Below are 23,057 nucleotides of genomic sequence, written 5' to 3'. Positions count from 1 at the left end.
ACTGGACAGATATGATATGATTACCCGGGTACCCGGTCCCGGGTATTCGGGTAACCCGGGTACCCGGGTACCCGGGTACCCGATTACCCGGGTATTACCCGGGGCTTTTATTACCCGGGTAGTCGGGTATTACCCGATTTGCCCGGGTACCCGGGTAATATACATATGTTGGTGCCGGTTAAACGAAAAACACCCGGGTAATGCGACATAAAGCTTCTTGTATAATCTTTTTGGTGAGGATAAATATTTTTTCAGTGAGAAAATTTTTTTTTATAATTATTTTTTTATGTCTAGAGTGTACGCGACTATGTACACCTAACCGCTTGCCTGAGTAGACGGAGACAAGAAAAGTAAATTAAAACATTAGTTTCTGTACTTAAATTCAAACTTCTAATTTTTGTAAATGCATATACATACATGCATGTGTACATATCCTGCATAATTTTCATAAAGTTGTTTATAGTATCTTCTAGGTTACTACTATTCTGATCAAAAAGAGGTTGTGCCGGAGGCGCATTTTTGAGCATTTGTGCATTTGAAGTAAAGTTATTAACAGTCATTGGCGCAGACATTGGCTTATCGGGTTCTGGTACGGGGTTTTGCCTAATAGGAATATTTTTGGGAGCTGTTTTCTCTTTCGTTGAGATATAGCAGTATGATTTCCACCACAGTTACTGCACTTTTTAGATTTGGGTCCATTTTTGGTTTCACACATTCTTTAGATGTGTGTAGATCCCCACAGATAACACAGACACCAGGTAAGGTGCAGTAGCGACGTGTGTGACCAAATTCCTGGCAGTTATAACATTGAGCAGGGCCTCTACGCTTATGGGGTTCTTCTACGGAGATTATACGGTGCAGAAGATATCACAATTGATATATTTGATGCACTTCCCTTTTCTTCAGATTGTGAAAGTCAGGTTTTAGCTATATTTTGAACATCGGTTGAGGGATGTTTTCTTTATTTTTGAGGTTGAAAACATTGCGCACCTTAAAACCTTCTTCCCTAAGAACATTTTCTATCTCTTGTGATTTCACACTGGAGTCGATGCCTTTTATGACAACTTCTAGTCCTCGACTACTTTTAAGTTGATAGGTGTAATAAGATTTCTTACACTTATGAAACTCATTGGTAATTTTACGAAAAATATCTTCGTTTTGAGCCTGTATTTCCACTTCGTGTATATTACCCTTTTTAATAGGAACCACATGAAAATTATTTTTCCCTACTAGTTTTAGGAGAGTATCTACCAGAGCATTAGAACCTTGTTCTCGTAGATAAATAGGTGGAGGCTTGTATTTTTGAACTACCTGTTGGTTAGAATCATTATTTATATCCTCGAGAACGTTTAAAAAAAACCTAATCATAAAAAGGTAGAATAGTCCCTGATCTCTTATTTCCCCATAATCTTATACTGCGATTTTGTGCGATATTAAAGGAATTATAATTTTTCTTAGGTAACTATTTGGTACAAAATCATGAGTTTTATGTTATAATTCACGGTGTTATAATTTAAAAGTTAGAAAAAACCTGTCAGATAACAAAGAGAAAGGTTTAAACTTAAGGTCAGTGGAGGATTCGGGTCGATATTTAAAATAGAACGTACGAGGCATCTGTTTACTGGGTTGGTCCACTGGACCCATTACGCTATTTTTTGAAGGTGTGACCATTACGGGTTAATTTTTGCGTGGCAAGTCCACTACTTCTAGTCCTACTACTGGGTCAAGTTTTAAATTGATAATTCAACTTTTATAATTTTGGCCACAACATAGGATCAAATTACCATAGTGCGATGTTGAAGTACCTGAAGTGACTACTTTCAACATTTTATTTTTTGGACTTTGTTTCCCATTTTTTGCGGGTGTGCGCTTTCGCTTTATTAATATGTAGCGATTAGAGGTATACGAGCCACGCCGCCGCCGCCGCCGAGTTACGAAAATATCGGCGCGGCGGCGGTGGCGGCGGCGGAGTTCGGCGCCTAAGGAATTTTGTACAAAATTTTCATTATGTAGGTATGTACATTGAATACATCGTTTGAAGGAACTAAATACAACTTGTATAAAACCTAATTTTACGAAATGAAAATTACATTTTTAAATTAGTTTTTTTTGCATAATTTGGGTCACTGGACAGGAATATGATCTCCTTTATTTTTCCAAAAATAGCGTAACTCAGAAAAAACATAGGTAACATATTTTTCGACGAAAGCGTTTATTACAGTTAGGTACAATTAGGGTCGAATATTGGTAATCTAACAATTTTTTTTCCGCAGTAGACAATTCTTTTCAATACTACAACAATACTACTTTTTTATACACCTACTACAACAACAAGAAAGTTATAACACATCAAAAACTTTAACGCCAATATCTCAGAAAGCAGTTATAATATAAGCGGCCTCTTTGCATCTAAGTCCTCAATTAATGGAGAAAAACAAAGACAAGTTGATTTTTATATGTATTTTTTTAATATTTTAAACATTTTTTGCTAATATTTACATTCGTAAGTTATTTTTTTCTGGGGTCCCACATACGTATACAAGTGGTAGGTGGCTGTGTGAAAATTACGTTAGCATTCCTTAGTGGTGGTCAAACACCAGAAAGGTTTTGCTCCCTCGCATCGCAATGTTTTCTACGCAGGGTCTTTATGGTAAACATTAGTATTATTTTTCATTACATTCGGTTCTCCTTAGAAAAATTTGGCGCTTCATATTTTAGTAGAAATTTTATCTATAAGCCATTTTTTTCAACAGTGGGTCAAAAAGGCCCGTTCTGGTTCGAGTTGATGGGTTAAACTTTTGGAAAAAAGTAGACCAACCTTGTTTTCAATATGTAATCCGCAAAAATTCGTAAGAACTCCGTAATTTAACATAACGGTTGATAAGATTATTGCAAAAATTTATTGAGAGAGACATAAATTACCCCAATAACTAAACTTTTAAAGGTTTTTGATTTCTTTAAATTTAAATAGTACATACGGATCTGTAGAGAACATAGATATCCACGTATGTATGTATGTATGTATATACCTCAGACCTTCTTCTGTTCGCCCATCATCAGACACTCAACATTTTAATTCAAGTAGGAAGTAACAATATTTAAATTTAAAAATAATTCAATAATGAAATAAATAGAATTATAATAATAGAATAATTGGCATGGCGAATGCCTAACGCTGACGAGTTGAAATGATAAGATTAGTAGCCTCATGGCTATTTGAAATCTACCTTATGAGCAGTAGCGCCGGCGTTTCCAGACGCGCCGCCGCCGCAAAGCCTGTCGGCGTAAACCTCTAGTAGTGATCTAGCCCAGTCTGAAAAGTAGCATTTTTTGCTTGCTTTTCTTCTTCTTTGTTTGTTGCAGTTGAAGTATTAGTATCGATAGCTGCGTTGTTGTCCGCATTGATCACTGCTGGAGAGCAAGAAGATGCTTTTTTACTTGGCTGCATCTGCTGTTTGCGATGGTGTGTTAGCAGTATAAAAGTTTTCTTAAGCGTTGTTGTTGCTGGTTTTGCTTTTTGAGCTGTATGCAGTAATTGTCAAATATGCATTTCTTTTGCTTGCGCTTTGCATTGAGTGCCTGCGTTCCTTTAGAGCATAGATGGGCACACCAATACAGTCCCATTTTGTCATGGTATTCGTGAATCGCGCTGAGTAACAGTTGCCACTTTTCTATATTGTACAAAAGTGCGTCGTTTTTTGCGCGTGTTAGAAAACGCTCTTACAAATTTATATTTAATTTGTATTATGAACATGAAACGAAAATAATAAAATATAATAAAAAAATAATGAAGAAATAATTTCAAATAATGAATTATGAAATTAATTTTTATAAGTACATATGTACGTGCATGAAAAGTTTTTTAATTTAATTTCATTAAACTAATGTTTTAAAAAATGATAGTTTATTCAACAACAAAATTCACGAATTTAAAATTTCTAAACTTTGTAAAAAACTCAGTATTCAATAAAGTATACTAAATATATTAAATTGCCGTATCGTACATACATATATACATAAAACCCATTACAAAAAACTTTAAATTGGTTTACACAGTTCGGCAGTTTGACTTTTTTACCATGACAAATAATGTCGCCTTATATTAAAAGTACGATTCCAAGTATTCGTATTACCACATAACAAGCATTGGGCATTATTGGCTTTTCTTAAAACCGAAAACTGTAATTGGCACTCATACGCAGCCATTTTGGGCATTGTTACATATATAGGTGGCAACAACGCGCTGAAATTACGAATAAAAATATTCAACGGCGAAGCATGATGTCACTCTCATGAAAACTGAAAGCAGACTGAATTGAAATTCGCTGCGTCGTTTCGGTATACGTATAAGCGCTGCGACGCAGACGCTACTCGCGAGTAGCGTTTTGCCCATCATTGCTTTAGAGGAGCGCCCTCGACACTCATCGCTCACTTAACTACCGTTTTGTATGTAAACAATAATTTAATAATTTTTATACACACAATGTAGTCACGATTGAGAGAATACAAAGGTTGCGCCGATCTCGGACCGCTATTCTTCTCTTAACGAATTTGACAGAATCGTTGTTTGCATGACGTCACACTGGTGCAACATGTTTACGTTTTCCTTGCAACATTTTTTCTTCTTCTTCCATTCTTGCTCACGTTTTGGCATTTCTCTCTCGCAATTGCACCAGTGTGACGTCACACAAAAGTTATTCTCAAAAATCCTCTCTGATCGGCGCAATCTTGTATTCTATCATTCTTGCAATGTAGTATTGTTTATTTAGGCTTTTTTTTATACTGCTGAGGGCAGTTCGCGACGACACAAAACTCTAATAATAGTTTAGTTTGTCTTTCGATGGTTAAGTATTATTAGTTACACGATAAATATGATTTTTTGTGGAGCGAATAAAGAACACGTCCGAACACGACAGATTTTATTGTTCAATAATAAATGCACTTTTAGAACAATAGCACATACTCGATAACTTTCATAGAAATTTTTGTTTTGTAAAATAACTATATATATGACAAACAATAGGGGTATTCTCTAAGTATTGTAAAACTCTAGCACGGTGTAGGTTTTCCTATGCAATCCGTACATTGTGCCAGGGTTTTTCAAGACTTAGAGAATACCCCTATTGTATATCATGAAGATTTGGAACATAATTCCTAAGAACCACTTGGACCGAAATATTAAAAGAAAAAACCTATTTACAGCCCCGATTGGTACATGTTCAACCCGAATATTAGTTAGGGAAGCTACATATGTACATGTTTTCTTATACAGAGCGTCATCACAGACCAGGTAGCACTTTATTTGTTTATGTCTAGTGCTGTGGGTTTTGGTTGTCATTGTGTATCTCAGAAACTCAAATTCATAATTAAAGTAATTTTTTTAAGCCTGACACATATTTGTGACGCTGGTCTATAGAGATATTTTTTCGCATAGACAAGGTCACATTTATGTGACAGGCTAACACAGTTTTATTCAAAAATACAATGCTTACATAAAATTAAGTCTAAATGAAAATACATACAGTAGCATTATGGCTTAATTTGGGTGTGATATTCTCTGAAACATTGCTCAATACATAGATCAATTACTTGGCCTTTATGTTCAAATTTAATATGTTCAAATAAGCCTAAATATATGTACTTACCGTCCTCTGTGTATTTATTTCACTATGAAGCTAATATTTTCTCTCTTAAAGTCGGTAAAGACTTTCACACGTGCACTGTAAATAAACATAACCTCCTGCTTTACAGGTAGCTGTAATCCACAAACCTTCCTATAGGCCAGAGGTTCCCAAACTAATTTTTCTCGTAAACCCCTTTCAAAACCTTACTGGTTTCTGTGGACCCCCTGATGCTCATTTCTAACATAGTTATTCCCAAAGCTCATCAAAAAATCTGAAGATTAAATCTAACATCGCGACAACATTGCATCGCGAGTGAGTTCCAAAACTAATTTCGGAGTGGCAAAAATAAAAATAAAATATTTTCTTGTGTTCTATTTATTAAATTAATGTTACACACTTGCAAGTTTAAAAAAACAGAACTCGTAAAGCCATGAAAGAACTATTTCGCTCTGAGGAGTTATATTTTTAAGAGCACTCATGAATTTGCATGTGATGTATTTGTCAAATAGTTTATTTGTGTCGTGTCATTTTTATTTTTATCGCTCCGAGTTTTAAAGTGATGCGAAAAATATTCGTCACTCGCATTTTTAAAACACAAAACTTGAAACAACAAAACTGCAAAGCTTTTTACGCCAAACTTCAAATTCAGAAACGGACAAAAAAGAAAATACCGATTCTAGATAAAAAGATGATAAACAAATAAGCAAGCGAGAAGCTCAAGAAGTGTTCCACCGTTTAATCCTCTTCAAAGCAGGATGGGCAAATGGAGTTGTCATTTACGCCTATCACAGTCAGGTGTTTGTGCCACGTGAAGTGAGAGGAAAAAACTAGATAGACCTTCTGAGATTGAAGGTAACATGAGGTTTGCCCACCTGCATCCACTCGATGGCTCCCAGTCATTGCCGAGTGAAGTATCCACCCAGTTTCTGATGGTGGCTTCTATGGTCAAAGTAGGGGGCGCTATAACTGGTCGCGGATCGAGAAATGCCTAGTCCTAGGAATGCCTAGTGGCCACAGGGTCAGATGTCTCATTTCCAGACACTCCCGAGTTGCCCGGCACCCAGAGTAAAGCAAGTTCGTTTTCTTTATCAACATAATTTAGTCGAGACTTGCATTGCCGAACTAGTATGGAAGTACTTAGTGTTGCCAGTTTAGCCTTTTTGAGGCTAGATCTAGCTTTTTTTTTGTCGTTTAGCTTCGAAATTTAGGATTTAGCTTCGTGGCTTTTTTCTAGCCTTTTCTTATTTTCAAACTAGCATCTTTTTAAGGACAATCCTCTACAATATTTGTAGTAGCAGTTTTACTTGAGGAAATGTTAAGCGAATATCACCCGGCGGCATCGCTCCGTCTGACGAAATTTACTCAGCGAACTCGTCCTGTTTATACTTTAGCAGTTTTTTCAGGGGCTCTCAAGTGTACCTGTAAAACCAGGAAATGCATGTTATTATTTATTTATTTGTACAAACTTATATAATAAAAATGTATTATATAAACATATGAACCGCAGCACTGACTACGAGGTCTTCAGCCTCCTTGTTACTACAATATAATGTGTTGCTAAAATAAATGAAAAGTTATTCTATGTTAGTAATTAGATATATTTTAACATTTTATTTTCCTTTATATATTAACATAACAATTTTTCCCACGGATTGCTTAATGCTTTCGTTAGTGCGTTGTTGTCAGAGTTGTGTGCTGTTGTGCTCATGATGTTTGACCATTGCAGAGAGGGCAGAGATTGGGGCTGCTACCGGTAAGAAGATGCGACTTAGTTAAAATGGTGTGCCCTATCCTTAGACGTGTGTAAACTTTGCAGGCACTGGTGTTAGTTGTTGGGGTGTAGACAACTCCTTTCCTTCCTGGATTTATTCTTGTGTAATGGTGTGTGTAATTTAACCAATCTTCCATATCATGTTGATTCCTTTTATGTTTTATAAAATTTAGTATATCTTGCTTAAAAATATAATTGCAAGTAAGAGCGGGTAAGTTGCTAACGTTCTTTGCAGCGTAGTCGGCATACTGGTTACCGGTTATACCGACACGGCCCGGAACCGACATTACTTTAATTTTACTTGGCGAGGTTATTAAGGTGTTTCTTATAGAAATTATTATAGGGCTGCTATTCGAAGGCGAAGCTAAAGCTGAAATGCACGATTTGCTGTATGTACAGATAAGGTACTTCCCTTTGCGTTTTTTGGCGTATTCGATCGCATGTAGGATAGCAGAAGCCTCTGCGGTGAATATTGAGCACATCGGGTTGAGAAGCCAGTTGCAAATGGTTACTCCGTGACCATTAACCACCGCAAAAGCACAGGAATCGGCAGTTTTGGACCCATCAGTAAATAGTAAGTTCCCCCCGTTTGCTTTGTAGGCTGCTTCCAACTTAAAAAATTCACTTTGAAGGGTCTCATTGGGTGTATTTCGCTTAGACATAGACAATAATTTGTCCGGTATCGAATTTGAGCTAATCCACCACGGAGCGCGAAGCTCCACAGTTTTTCGTCGGCTGGGCATTGGAATTAAGTTTTCTTTTGCAAAGGATATACACCTCGTTATTGCCGTCTGCATTCTATGCGGTTTTGAACGTTTAATTGTGTTTTTGAAAGCCTTAAATAACGATGGACTTCTGCATTCATAAAACTTCACAAAAAAAATAATATATATAATAAAAATAAAAATGTTAATAAGCCACAATAACATTGACAAATACATAGTTTAGGAAGAGCCCGCCTGAAACTATACAAAAAAGCAAATAAGCAAATGGATGTATAGAATTGACAACAACAACCACGCTGTCGAGTTTAAATAGCGGCAAATCAGCTGCACTTGATAGTAGTTGGTTGAATAAGGAAAATAAATTAGCAACAAGAGTTTACGGGACGTACATAGCTCAGTGGTTAACGCTTCTGACTTTGAACATCGATTACGCAGGTTCGATCCCTGCTGAAGTCTAGAAAAAAGAAGTCTGATGAGGAGATGTGATGATCTCCGAAATAGCTGCTATAACTTCTACCGCTTAGACTTTGTTGCTTTTTCAATTTTTCCTAATAAACAATCGTGGTACTAAGCTCAATAAAAAAATATTAAAAATAAAAATGTTAAAAAGTCACAATAACATTGACAAATTCACCAATAGACGATTGGTTAACTCTGTGGTTCTGTTAGCAATGCTCGGCAGTCCGGATTCAGCTAAAATTGCTAAATTTGGCGACGTCGGAAAAGCTCTCAAGCTACGTCGAATAGCACTGTGGTATGGAGCACATAGTTGATTGATGTACCTCTTAGGACATTTTCCGTATACTGGATGTGATAGTAGCAGAGCTCTGACAACATTAATAAGAGAATTCGGGTGAACTAGAGAGTGCTTGGACGAAAGATATTTTACAATATTAAGCTTTAGTTTTAGAGAGTTTCTTATATATTTACAGTGTGCACTGAAATTATAGTTCGAATCTAGTATTAAACCTAGTATTTTTAATTCGTTTATACATTTGATGTTAGTATTATTATATCTTAGTGTAATTTCATTGCAAGTTATTTTCTTACATATGTGGAGCATATTTGTTTTGCTTAAGGAAAGGGATGGACCAGATACAATTGACCAAGATGTAATATCTTCATGAATTTTACAAATAAGTTTTCGGTGTCATTAACGCTTTTCATTTTTGTGTAGATGATCACGTCGTCAGCGTATAACTGATAATCAACTACTTTGTGTGTTGAGAATATGGCTTATTTCATCGAATGCAATTATGAAAAGAAATGCCGAAAGTGGGGAGCCCTGAGGCGTTCCATTACATAAAGAAAGTGTTGATGAAAGGAGCCCATTCACATTAGCTTTAAGTTTTCTGTTGGTCAGAAAACATTTGATGAATGCCAACATTTTCGGCCCAGTTTTCCATTTTGTTAATTGCCTTAACACTATGTGGATACCGATTCTGTCTAAAGCTTTCTGAAAATCTAAAGACAATATAGAAACATGGTTTTTGGTAGACAAAGCTTTAGAATAAATTGGTAAATTTGTATTAGTGCTTCCAATGTGCCCTGGCCTTTTTTGTAGGCTACTTGATTAGTTGAAATGTAATTACTACGCTGGGCAAACCACATCAAGTGATTGGCGACAATCTTTTCGAAAACTTTACCCATACAAGGCAAGAGGGAGATGGGTCTGTAACTGTCAACTTCCTTCGAACACTTGCCTGGTTTAAGTATTGGTAGGACACAGGAAGTTTTCCAGAACTGGGGATATATGCCCCCATCAAATATTTCATTATATAGCAAAATTAAGCGATGCTTAAGTTCCCGATGCATATTTTGAATCATCTGGTACGAAACTTTGTCTAAACTGGGTGTTCTCCCCTTCAACGGAGATAGCACCAACTCAAGTTCGGTAAGTGTGATGCTTCTTTCTATTTGTTTGACTGAAAAAATTGGGGTGGAGGCGGAATTTGTGTTTGCAGCCAATGAAGCGGATTTCAGGTCACGAAACAGGGGGCTGAAGGAATTGTCTGAGTTCGCCTCGGAGAAACGATTAACAAACAGCTCCGCACTTTCAAGGGAGTTTTCAACACTAGACACAGTAGGAGCTCCTGAAAGTTTTTTTATATCTCTCCATAGCTGTTTTGGCTTAGAGGAAGGATTTATTGTCGAGGTAAACTCCTCAAAACTCTTGCGTTTGGTCTGTTTAGCGGACTTACGAAATGAAGCATTGGCATTCTTGAATAAAATAAGGTTGGTCAAGGAGCGAGATCGGTCATACTCGTACCATGCAGCTTGTTTTTTTGCTCTCAGCTTAGCTAAGTCTTTATTCCACCAAGGAACTTTCTTAGAATACAAGTTTTGGCGGACTTGCGGGATAGCAGCGTTTGCTGCTGCGCGAATAATTTTTGTTATCCGAGCACATTCTTGATTTATATTCTCTGAGATAGAACTGGTGTTGCGATATGTTTTACTAAGAGTTTGGAATTTTATCCAATCAGCGCGTTCTGTTTTGTATAACACCTTCGGTTTGCACTTGCTAATTTGTGATGGTAAATTTATATTAAGAAATATGTAAAATATGAAAAATTCTCCATTCGCATTTTGGAGCAAGTGTGTCTTAATACAAAGTTACATCAACATGTGTAAAAGTAGAGTGGGTAGAGAAATGCGTTGCTGATCCATCGTTTAACGATATTAGGCTAGAGGAAAGTACCAAATCTTCAATGCATTTGCCCCTTCCATTGGATACTGTAGAACCCCATATCGGGCTCCAGGCATTCAGATCTCCTGCGAGAACTTGCGGGGAGGAAATTTGTTGGATTATCTGGATAAGATCCATTGTCGTAAAATGTTGATCAGGGGGGATATACATACATGCAGGGTTGATGTTTTGAAAAAATCACATTTTCCCGCTTTTTATTATCGAAACTGTATGGTGGAAAGTGTGTTCTCATATCTATTTAATACACAAAAAATGATCACGGCTGTACTTTTTGCTGATATATTACAAACATATGTTCCATTTAGTTAAACAATATAAGAATATTGTACTATGTACCACAAAAACGTATATTTTCTATAAAATATCATAACTCAGAAAAAAAAAATCTTCGCTATTAGAGATTTGGGTTGATTGTAGTTCAAAGTGTCTCTTTTTCGGTAAAAAAACTTGAGAAAAAAATACACTTTTTGAGAAATTAAGTTTAACAAAAAATTTGCACTTTTTGTTTATTGTTAAATAAAAAATTTTAAATAATGAAGATCAATAATTATATCATTCTATCTTGAAGTGACAAGAATTACTGACATTTGAGTAAAAACATTGTTGGAATCTATTAAATTTTGACAAAGTTATGGGCATTTTAAAAAAACATTCTCACTGTCAATTCGAATAATCGATTTTGGCCTGAAAAACAAAATCGCGTTTAATTCGGCCGAAAAATTTTTCCGAGCCAAAAGAAAAAATACGTGTCTCATTATTTGGACCAACAAACAATGTATTTGAATTTGGTCGAAATTAAAAATCATGCTCGTACCTGACCGGTTGTCTGGAAATGGAAAGCATACGTGGTCGTTGAATTTTCAGAAGAGTGGTTGTTTAATGCGTTATTGTTGTTTGCAATGAGCCCTGATGCGCCAATAATTTGATGGGAATTAGTAGAATGAGTATAAGTAAGAGTTACGTTGTCGATTTTGTGAGAGTTGTTTTGGGAATTTTGAATTAAATCAGTATTGTTGATGGTTGAAGAGTTTTGGTGGGAACAGAAATATTCTCTGAGTTTTGGTTGATGGGTTTCATGATGTTAGCTAAGGTTTCTGACGAAGTGGGAATTGGCAGAGTCTCCCTGTGTTTTTTAAGTGCATCACGCATACTACATTTTTCAATAGTTTTGATCTTGAGTATTTCCTTTGCTTGCTTGTACTTATGGCAAGTATTTGCGGAGGCAGCGTGTTCGCCAGAGCAGTTTGCACACATAACTCTATTGCATTTTTCAGGGTGATGTATTGGGAGATTACAAACAACGCACATGGGAGAGTTTTTGCAATTTTTAGCGGTGTGGCCTAGCTTCTGGCATGACTTGCATCTCATGGGGCTGGGCACATAAGGGCAAACAGAGGTCATTCTCCACGCTATATCAATTTTTGATGGTAGGGCATAACTATCGAAAGAAAGCAATAAAACTCCAGTATGTTTTTCGGTTTGATCTACATTTCGTTTGAATTTGTATACTGAAGTGACTTGATATGAGCACAAACCTTCAATAATTTCTTCCTCAGGTATATCAATGAGGAACTGAGCGTAGATTGTACCTTTGACCGAATTAAGATTTTGGTGGTAGCTAGCATTAATTGCTCCAATGGAAGGGAGAGATTTTGTTTTAATGAATTTTTCGGCAACGATTTTGTTTTAACTAGGAGTAATAAGCTTCCGTCACGCAGTTCGCTGATCTTGTTAATTTCTTTACTTACTGATAGAATTGCAGCATGCACACGAAATCACGAAATTTTGGAAAGAGGTTTATTAGGATCCTCAGCTTTAAGCACTATAAATTTTGGATCGTCGTTTTTTGTTGGTGGAAGTTCAGGAAATGTTTCCCATACTTTTTTTTGAAGGTTTCTTACGCTTTGCTTGTGGACTCTCGGCAAAACTTGCAAACCGATTGTCCCTGAGACAGGTAGCCCCGGGGGGCATTTCACTTAATCAAACACAATAATCGCAAATTTTCTTTTTTTACTAAGAAATTGATCAATAATGCGCTTGCACGTCACAATTTAAGGAAATGTACCGCAACTAGGAGCTAAATTAATAGCGAAAAGTAAACTGGAGAGACTCGAGTTAAACAACTGTTCGCCGCAAGGGATAGTCGGTGACTGAAATGCACACAACACACAAGAATGACGTCAAGCCCTACATCGTGAGGGAGAATAGTAATTAAACGCCGCTGCTATGCCGTAGCCATTCGGGGGTCCTTAGCCCCCAAGAATGATAGAATACAAGATTGCGCCGATCGCAGCAGAATTCGTGAGAGTAATTTTGGCGTGACGTCACTGTAGAGTTGACAACTGAGAGCGGCGAGAACAAGCTGTCAAAATGTCCAATATTTGTAAACAAGTTTTATGTTAGGTTAGGAAAATGTTAGGAAAGTGTGCAAGTTGCGTGGCTTTTGATAGCAAATAGAATATTTATTTAATTAAACCAAATATTTTATGGCGAAATGAAAAATGGACGCAGAAATATTAGAGTCAGTGAATATATTCCTGGTTGGTGTACTATTTTGTGCGTTTACAATTGTGTTTGCATATGTCATAAAAATTGAACCGATTGAGGAGGAGTTCCTCAGTGTTATTGTTTATAAAACGAACGGCAAGGTGGAGAAGTCTTGTTTATGCCTCCTTGAATATCAAATCCGGTCGTTATATGCAGTTGCCTGAGCAATTTCACCCGGTTGCCTCAGTAGCGCAACGCAATGAAGCTGGACGGGAAGTGACGCTGGTTGAGTACCTGTCTGGTGTTGTGCATAGGTAAACATTACAGAAAGGCATTCAATAGTAGCAAAATATGCATACATATGCACGTATTTGCATACTTTTTCTCTTCAACTAGATTCCAATGTTTTTAAAATAACTTTGTACACAGTACGGCATCCGAGCATCCAATGCAGGAAATTATATAACAAATACTTCAAATACTTTAAGAGGAAGTAGAAGTGATCTTTCCACGTATATATCATCAAACACCCACTACACATGAACTCCTATTATGGTAAGTATAATTTAATAAGTTTGCGCACTCAGCCAGTGCTTATAATAAATAAGTTTCACTTTTTCAGGTCATCAACACAATCGGTTGTATTTTCAGATTTTGAAGTAATCACTGGAACCCCATTTTAATCAATGCACACATTGCGCAAGGTGCATGTTCACGTTTAGTGTGATTTGCGGGCCACAGGCTTTAGTACTAGTACATCTAAGGCAGATAATAATTTGAATGGTGATCTTATTAATGCTTCCATGTACGCAGTGCTATGTCAAACATGCAGCTCTGAATATGAAGAGTTTGTTTCGTTCAAATCGGCTAGTAAACCAGAAATAGCCAAGGCATTTACTTATGTCGAAGGCTGTTATGATTTATATTACACCTTGCAGCCTGGAAATCTTTGTTTGAGTGCAGAATCTTTGAAGAAAAAAAACAGAAAGGGGCGCGCCTAACAAACAAATCACCACATATGTATGTATAAGAGCAAGTACCAAATTTCACACTGTTCTACTAATTGCTGGGTTCCCACAATCCCACTGGCGCTTCAGGTGTAATATAAGCTATGGTTTTGAGCTTTGGCTTTGTATGCTTGCAGTCAAAGTGGCCGTCAATTTCCGGTAAAATTAACCGAACCGCTGATTGCCATTTTATATATTGGAGAAGATATAAAACACATGGAAGAGCTTCACAAAGCTATACACGTTAAAGCAGTGATCGAAGGTATGTATAAATATGTAGACCCCAAAAAAAAAACTTTAATTTAAACTATTTTAACTTTTTTATGCTAATAGCTCCTGCAAATGAACAACATCGAATTGGGCTACAAAGGCTTGGACATCAATTAGGCAGTTTGCCTACACCTTTCTGCGTATGTGTTTGTGCAATAATTGAGCCGTTCAGTGCACACATCGATTAACTCCACTTTTTGAAAAGTCTTAGTACATAATACTTATAACATTATTTATTTGATTTTATTATATGAATGGAATTTTAAGAAATAATGTACATTATTTGATCGCACCTCCCAACTTTTTTTGGTGGAGTTTATCAATTTGTGCACTGAACGACTCAATTATAGAATGTCATGCGTTCCCATGTAAATTAATTATTAAGGAATATTGCGAACCATTGCAATAGTTGAGATATCGTTATAATAAACGATTGTAGGATATACATATATTTATATTTAAGTTTATTTTTAGGTAAAAGTATTTTAATGTTTTAATGTTATTTTTTCAAATATTCTAGATAAAAATTTAAAAGTTCGATAATGTTTTAGTGCTAATAAATATTTGACCATAGCTGTAATTTCGGCAACAAAATTAAAAATGTTTCTTTTTGTAAAGACCATTTTCATATCTTTGTTAAAAATTTGGCGGCCCTGAAAAGGGCCTATTTTTGGAAGATGTTGAGGAGTTCTGCCGATTGTAATGCAAACGTGGGCCTTTTTTGGTAACATCTAGTGGATTATCTCGATAGGACCAAACTCTTGAAAATGAAACGTATGTATGGCAGCTGAAATAATAAAACTTAGTGATACAAATTCAATAAATGTTATATGAATTCGCTAAAATGTATCAGTGTTTTAGGTATCACANTACTGACTCTAGATCACGCATTACATCCATCATACTACTGCTGGGGATAGATAAACCCCCCTCACTTAAGTGAGTTGCCCAGGAGTATGACGGATCTTCCCTACTTCTGATTGAGGTGCTAGGTATGTCGTCTCGCAATTTGTGGCATATATACCCAGCTAAGTGCTCCAAACCATCGTACTCCAAATCTTCGAATTCAAGCTGCTCCACCGGCCATAGCTCCGAAGCAACTTTCAAATTTTTCAATATTATACCTTCGAATACATTGGCATGCATTTTAAGTATAGTTGCGTGATTTGTTGGGTATATACATAACTATCTATTTTAAATGTATTTTAAATACTTACCTGAAAGAGGCGCCTGTGTTATTTCTAAATCAGGTGTATCATCTACCTCGACATTGGCAGAATGCGATAGGACGCCTTCATTATGCCCAAGTAAATACAACCTGAGGCAGTATTTAAATTCTTGCTGATCCGGGTGATCGTGCAGCCCACCTTTTGACCGGATCACTCCAAAAAAATTTTCAAGCACATCCTGGTTGAGACGGTAAGTTAAAATATATTTCCCATTAAATCGGGTTTTTATATCTTCAAACAACATTTTCAGTGCTCTATTCGTCTGAATGATTCCTTAAAGTAAATTAAGCAAAAGTCGTAAATACTTGAACATAAACTCATATCAACAAATATGGAATACATATTATATTATAAAGTATCACAAAGTATATTAGTTGTGTTACCTTTCTGGAATGGCAGCAAAGTGTTCCTTCCAATCACCCTCATGCTTTTTATCATATCCGTCATCTCGTTCAGTATTTGGTCCTGTTCCTCGAGAGCTAGGCCGTAAGCATGGCATCGCTTTCTCGAACCAGCGTGTGGCACCCTGACGTTCAAAACGTCAAACCAATCATTAGTCTGAAATGTTTGAAATTTATTATAATAATAAGATGTATAATTATGTTAATTTTTTTGTCAAAGATACTAACTACTTTAAACAATTGGAAGCATTCATTCCAATTCTGCTCTTTAAGGTGGCCTAAGCTTGCTGCCCTCGTAATTGCTTGCGCTACCGTATGTGAAAATAATTTAGCAGCCGTTTTTACCTTTTGTCGGTGAGGTCCTGACACGCTCAAATGACTTGCCGAAATCTTATGTGTAATTGTCAAGTCTGTAGAGGTGCATGATAACAGCTCTAAAATTATTTCCTTTTTAACCGATTTTCCATTGATTAAGAACCCTTGATCAAGAAAATGATTCCTTAGTAATTTTAGCAAATGCGGTACGTCCGCAAAAACGAAAATTTTTCGATCTCCGAAAACAAACCTGCGAAGTAGAAATGAATTACATAAGAAATAAGTTTAGGTGGCTACCTTATTAGAGAAACTCACCTAAACTCTTACGGATTGTGATAAAAAGATAAATCAAGACGATGTAAATTTTATAACTTACCAAGGGTTGTCGTCGTCTATATTAAGCGCATTAAAAAGTGATCGCATACAACCGCTACAACATTGTAACCGCAATTTTGTGAAGTTTGCAAAATGTTTTTCAGCACATCTTCCTCCATTTTGCGATCAAAATCGTAGAACACGGGCTGTTTCCACTTAGCCATAAGTCCTAATGAATATAAGTATATTAGAAATCCAAGTAAGTAAATTGTTTGTTGTGGTATTTACCTCTGAGCATTGCTACTTGTACGTAATTTGCAGGCGCTAGTGTTGAGTCCGACAAAGTATCATAACAATATGTCTGCCTTATTTTCATTTCGTCGAAACTCAGGACACATAGCTTTTGCAATGTGTCCATGTGGGTAGCGGCTCTGAGTATCTGGAATACCGGTTGTATCAAGCCTCTTGACATCTCCAGCTTTTCCGCCCATTTTTGAAGTGTTCTAATTCCAGGTAGGGGAAATTTTTGCTTATAAAGCAACCTGTAAGCCTTAGGACTTGCAGCATACAATGTGACTGACTGCGCGATGTCGTTTTCAGTCCAGGTCGGTCGTTTTGATCCAGATTTTAATTTCTGTATCTGGCCTTTAGTAAAAATTGTTGCCAGTTTCTCCTCCATATTGCTGCATTCAGTTTCCATAATTGAAAGGCGTTTCTGCAATTGTTCCATTTCCCAAGCACTTTTTTTCTGTTGCGATTCGTATTCTCGTTTTAAAGCCACAAGGTCGCTGCTCTGCTTTTTATTCTGTTTTTGAAGCAGCTCATTTTCGCGTTGTAGCGCCACTCTAGATGTAGTTTAAAATAATTTACACATTACATTCTTATATGGATTTATCTCACATTTTTATTTTCAACTCCTCCACTTCCTGTAAATTGCAGTCATAATAAAAAAATTCTCGGGACGGTGATGTCGAAGCGTCAACATATCCGTGAGGTTCCTCTTGAGGTTCCTCCACATTCAACACTTCTATAATACACAAGCTTGTAATAATGAAATACACTTTTTACCTGTTATAACTTTAGTTACCTTTTGAAGTGGATTGCTGAAGCAAATCACTTATAATTTGTTTATTCAATTCTTGAGTGGGCTCAGGATTGGCAACACAAACTTTTGGCACAGCACCGCGCTTGAGTAGTCGTTTCTTAGCGAATCCTGAGGAATATTCAATAGCACGTTCTTACTGAATACAAAAATATGAATCAAATATACTTTACCCAAATTGAATTCTACATTATTTTCATAGTCATCACTTGTGAAATGCTTCATGCATATAACACTCGTCTTCGGGTTGAATTCATCATCCCTCTGGCAGAACTGGATCCACTTTTCCAGCAGTGCCCCATCAGAAGGAAAACGAAAAAAACTGAAACCCTTCGGGGTAGTGCTGTTATCACTAGCACAAGTTTTTACTGCGCACCGCATTATTAAAATAAATTTAATTAAATAAAGTATTTAATAAAACTCTCGAAATTTCTGTACTTGCTGATTTTACACACACAAGGATGTTTACCAACAATAAGTAAGTAAATAAACTGCTGTCTTCTCTACTGTGACGTCACCAAAACAGCTGATTCTGTCAAAATCACTGAGAGCCGAGTAGCGGTATCGTCATCGGCGCCAACTCTGTATTCTCTCCACCGTGCTTAGCCCCTTCATTGCCTCTGCTATTGCGTCACATTCTGCCGACTATTTTTCGTTGCTTTGTAGCATAGCCTCCACGAGTGACTCAGGTGTGAAACTATCGCCAAATATGTTGCGGAGTTTGCATCTGGTGCTGTCAAATCGCATACACGAAAAACAGACGTATTCTATTACATCTCCTTCGCAGTAGGCGCATATGCAGGGCCTTCGGGAGAAGACTCGGGCCCGGACTGAAAAATCACGGGCCCCTATACATAAATTGCATTTATTTAAAAGCATGTGATAATTTTCTTTAATGTATAGAGGCAGAAACAATCAGCACGAATCGGAATATATTTATAATAAAAGCCTATAATGAAGGAGCAATTGCAGTGTAAGAAAATTATAACAAGTTATGGTTCAGATATTTCAGGCCCCTTAAAAACCCCGGGCCCGAGTGGATTCACCCCTTTCCCTCCTCTCTCTCGACGGGACTGCGCTTCGGTTCCGGTTCGTATTTGAATCGGTGAAGGTATGGTTTGAAGCCCCCGTGTCGACTTAAACAGTTTATCACATAGAACTCGACTTCGCCGTTTAGTCTGCTTCATTTGCGTGTATATATTGTTTGCTCTTCACTATGCCGGCTCCAATTGAAGCATTTACGATTGTAATCGTATTGTAATGTATGAAGATATTTGGTGGTACAAATGTACCACTACTTTGTCTGTAAGGACTATGGGTCCCCTTATTATTATTATAAGAGTCACCTTTATTAATAAAATGGTTTTATTAAACGGTATGGCGATGATGCATCGAACAAAACCGATGTTTTGGACCTTCCGATATATCGATGTATTTTTTTCCATGCATCGACTCTTTGCTCTAGTAACTATTCTAAATGTGGAAATTTCACTATTTATGTGCTATTAGAATATACATTCTATTAATATTATGCAAAAGGTATGAGTTATTTCCACTAATAAATTTCTAATTTATTAATTCTGTTAATTGATATGATACTGACATTGATATGATATTTTAAACAGCAAATTTTCAAAATTAAAGCTGACGAGATTAGACCTATAAACACATTGCCCTGTGATGAAAAGATACTTGAAACAGTGGTCAAAAATCAACTTGTACAATATTTGGAAAGTAATAAGATTATTATATCACAACAATCAGCTTTCCGTAAAAGGCATTCCTGTGAAAGCGCTTTGAACCTGGTTATTGCTAACTGGAAGGAAGACCTGAGCAGGAATAAACATATAATAGCTGTATTCTTAGACTTAAACGTGCCTTTGAGACGATCGACCAAAAACTGTTACAAAAAAGTTATTCAATATAGGCGTAAATGGTATCGAACTAAAGTGGTTTGAAAACTTCATTACGAATCGATATCAAAGAACTGCGATTGGATCATCAGTATCCGATAAAAGAAGTGTATCTGTCGGACTACCTCAGGGTCTGTGCTAGCTCCAATTTTGTTCAATATATATATTAATGACATTATTAATTGCATAAAGTATTGCGATATTAAGTTATTTGCTGATGATACGTTGCTTATGCTAAGTGGAGAAAATATAGCTGAAATAGCCTCTAAATTGCAAGATGACTTAAATAAAGTATACGATTGGTTATGTTTGAACAGACTTAAATTGAATGTCAATAAAACTAAGTTTATGGTTATATTAAGGCGAAATTTTGAGAAGAGTGAGTTGCTAGCTCTAAATATAAACAACGAAGCACTAGAAAAAGTTAATACATTCAAATACCTTGAAATAAAGATCGATGATAAACTAGTCTTTAACGAACACATTGATTATACTGTAGGCAAGATCGCAAAAAAAATATACTTTACGCAGAGAACCTGCAGATACTTGAGTAGAAGGTATAAGACGATGGTATATAGATCTATAATCGAACCGCATTTTATTTATTGTCCAACTATTTTCTTCATAATGAGAGATAGTGAAATTTATAAATTGCAAAAGCAACTGAACAGAGCCATGCGATTCATCCTTAGAAAACGTTATGACACACCCATCAGAGACATGTTGGCCGAATTAAATTGGCTGAGTGTTAAACAACAACTTTTTTACTACACAATGAAATTTATTAGGAACATTATAGATGGCAACTTGCCTTATTACTTAAAAAGGAACATAGAGTATGTCAATAATGTACACGCCAAAAATCCTCGAAATAAAAATGATTTAAATCTACCTGCTTATAAAACGGAAGCAGATAAATGTAACTTGTATTATAAAGGATTAAGATACTTTAATGAATTACCAAATGATGTTAAATCAAGGAATATGAATGAATTTAAACAAAAATTATATAATTATTGTAGGATCCTTCCTAGTTAGTGATGCATGGGCAATCTTCCAGACTTTCAATCGCAATGCATACGCACCAAGTATACTGTTGCAGTACGCCAACACCACCCTTCCGCACGCATCCGAAAAGCAGCCGAGGCTTATCACAAAACGCATCACTAGATCATATCTGTGAATCGCTGTTTAGATGCTTGTTTCGCACTTTGCATGCATACGCGGTGGCTCAACCGCAGCCAAATAGTGCAATCATTGTAATTGTTTTGGAAGTATGCCTCATTGTTTTTCACTGCAGTTGGTGTCCATATAAATGGCCTATACTTTATACTTTGTCTAGGCTTTAAATTATAGATCCTAAGTACACACAAATATGTATATGCATACCTTTGGTTTTTTGCACACCTCTGCCAGATTTCGGCTTAGGTCCTCATCCTGAGGGAATGAAAACATCAGTACTGCAGCGTTATGTGTGCTCTTGCACAAGCGGCAAGAATTTCTTAACATGTTTTTTATTCTCAAATCAAAAACCTTCATAAGTTCTCACTCAAAAGGGTGTCAAATGAAAGAAAAAGTTATGTTATGTTATATTCGATGCATCAAATGGAAAAAACATCGATGTACTTTTTTGACTTGCATTCCTAGTACGGCGTTCAAAAATGTTTGCATAAGGCTTTCATGAAATTTCATGATCGTAAGTACTTTAGTTGTCAAAATATTTAATTTTTGTTGCCCGGTGGCACATTTGTACCACCACTTTGTACATAAGAGTTAATGAAATGTTGAAAAGGCTGGCATTTTTTTAACCTTTTTTTTTGGGTCACTTAGCTTTTGCCGCTTTAGCTTTTTAATTTTTTAAGTCCTGGCAACACTGATTGTCATATAATAGTAGATTGGCGCATATACATATGTTAGTGTTTGGCCGAGCTTCTCCTCCGATTTTTGGCGTGCGCCTTGTCATACAAAGGGGAGGGACCTACAGTTTTGCGATGTTGCTTTGACCAGGGATTGAACCCAGGCCCTGCGGAGTGGAAGGGCGCACTGCTTACCACAGCGGCCAATCGTCATAAAAGAGTTGCAAAATTACATTTGTCACTTCTACGCTTGCAAATACTCTTTGTCATGGTGGAATAATAACAAGGTGTTGTCAGTAGCGACGTGTTTGTTGTAATTTTGACAAGATCGGCATGCTTATTTTCAATGCTGCCGACCTTAATTTTTATACTAGTATTCGTTGGGAAATAGTATTTAAAATACTCCATTTTAGTAACTCGTTTTATCGCGATTTTTTAAGAACTTGGTATTGTTTTAACGATATTAATATTTAAAGTTGCTGGATTTGCATAATTTTTGTCCTCAAAATGTAAAACAAATAACACATAAATACTCAAAAATTGTATGGAAAGGTGATTTTTTATATTAAATAACTTTTGCTACATTGTCGTAATATTGAGCCAAATGGAATAGAGTGGCTGCATGGTTAAATTAGGATTTCGCTTATATTATCGGTATTTATGTGTTTTAATCTATTTAAGAAATCATTTTTAGTCTTATAAGAAATTGCCTTAGTTTACGACCTTTACTTTTTTATAAGTTCTAATATATGTCCAAGCTGTGTGGAGCTACCGATACAAACATAAGCCTGTAATTATATATTTGCCTACATTTATTTTGAAATAGTATGTACAAACGTATGAAAAGTAGTACATAATTAGTACCTTTTCTATTACTTTAAAATGTGTGACCGGAATAGAACTGCTGATAAATTGAGGTTAAGTTACTGACAACATCATAACTTTTTGCATTGTACTCTACTCAAAGTAAACAAAGCCACCACTCTTCATCGCGAGTGCAAATGCTAGTCACACGATTGAGAGAAATAGAGATTGCGCCCATCGCGGTATCGCTAATCCGCTCTTTGTGAATTTGATAGAATCAGCTGTGTGCGTGACGGTCATCTTGGTGCAATTGTTGATTGTGCAATTGATTGATTGTGAAAAGCGTGCGATATAAGTTTTTTTTTTTCTTTCCTACGGACGCAAACCTGGCGAAAAAGCGGAAGCAGTTCTGCCGGCGAGGAGATGCATTAAGCACCAAATCCAGCTATGTGTGCAATAATTTGGACAATAGTTAGTACCTTGTCTGTCATAACAATTGTAATATCTTTTTCAGTATTTCATTTTAGTTTC

At 36.3% G+C, this 23,057-nt stretch overlaps 1 protein-coding gene and 1 long non-coding RNA gene across 4 annotated transcripts in view; both read left to right on the top strand.

Annotated features, from left to right (window-relative positions):
• LOC108377602 (uncharacterized) overlaps positions 1-23,057 on the top strand; it is a 380,884-nt gene that overhangs the window by 308,995 nt on the left and 48,832 nt on the right. The window lies entirely within an intron of this gene.
• On the top strand, positions 13,471-15,237 carry LOC108377651 (uncharacterized). Of its 2 annotated transcripts, none has more exons than XR_001849346.1 (4): positions 13,471-13,628; positions 13,711-13,869; positions 13,966-14,583; positions 14,655-15,237. It is a non-coding gene; the product is annotated as an uncharacterized LOC108377651 (long non-coding RNA). The 2 variants fall into 2 exon arrangements; XR_001849345.1 differs by having other exon boundaries at positions 13,937-14,583.

Source organism: Rhagoletis zephyria, unplaced genomic scaffold (assembly GCF_001687245.7).
Source record: "Rhagoletis zephyria isolate East Lansing unplaced genomic scaffold, Rhagoletis_zephyria_1.1 Rzeph_scaffold_00108, whole genome shotgun sequence".
Lineage (NCBI taxonomy): Eukaryota > Metazoa > Arthropoda > Insecta > Diptera > Tephritidae > Rhagoletis > Rhagoletis zephyria.
This window is presented reverse-complemented; position numbering and strand designations above follow the sequence as displayed.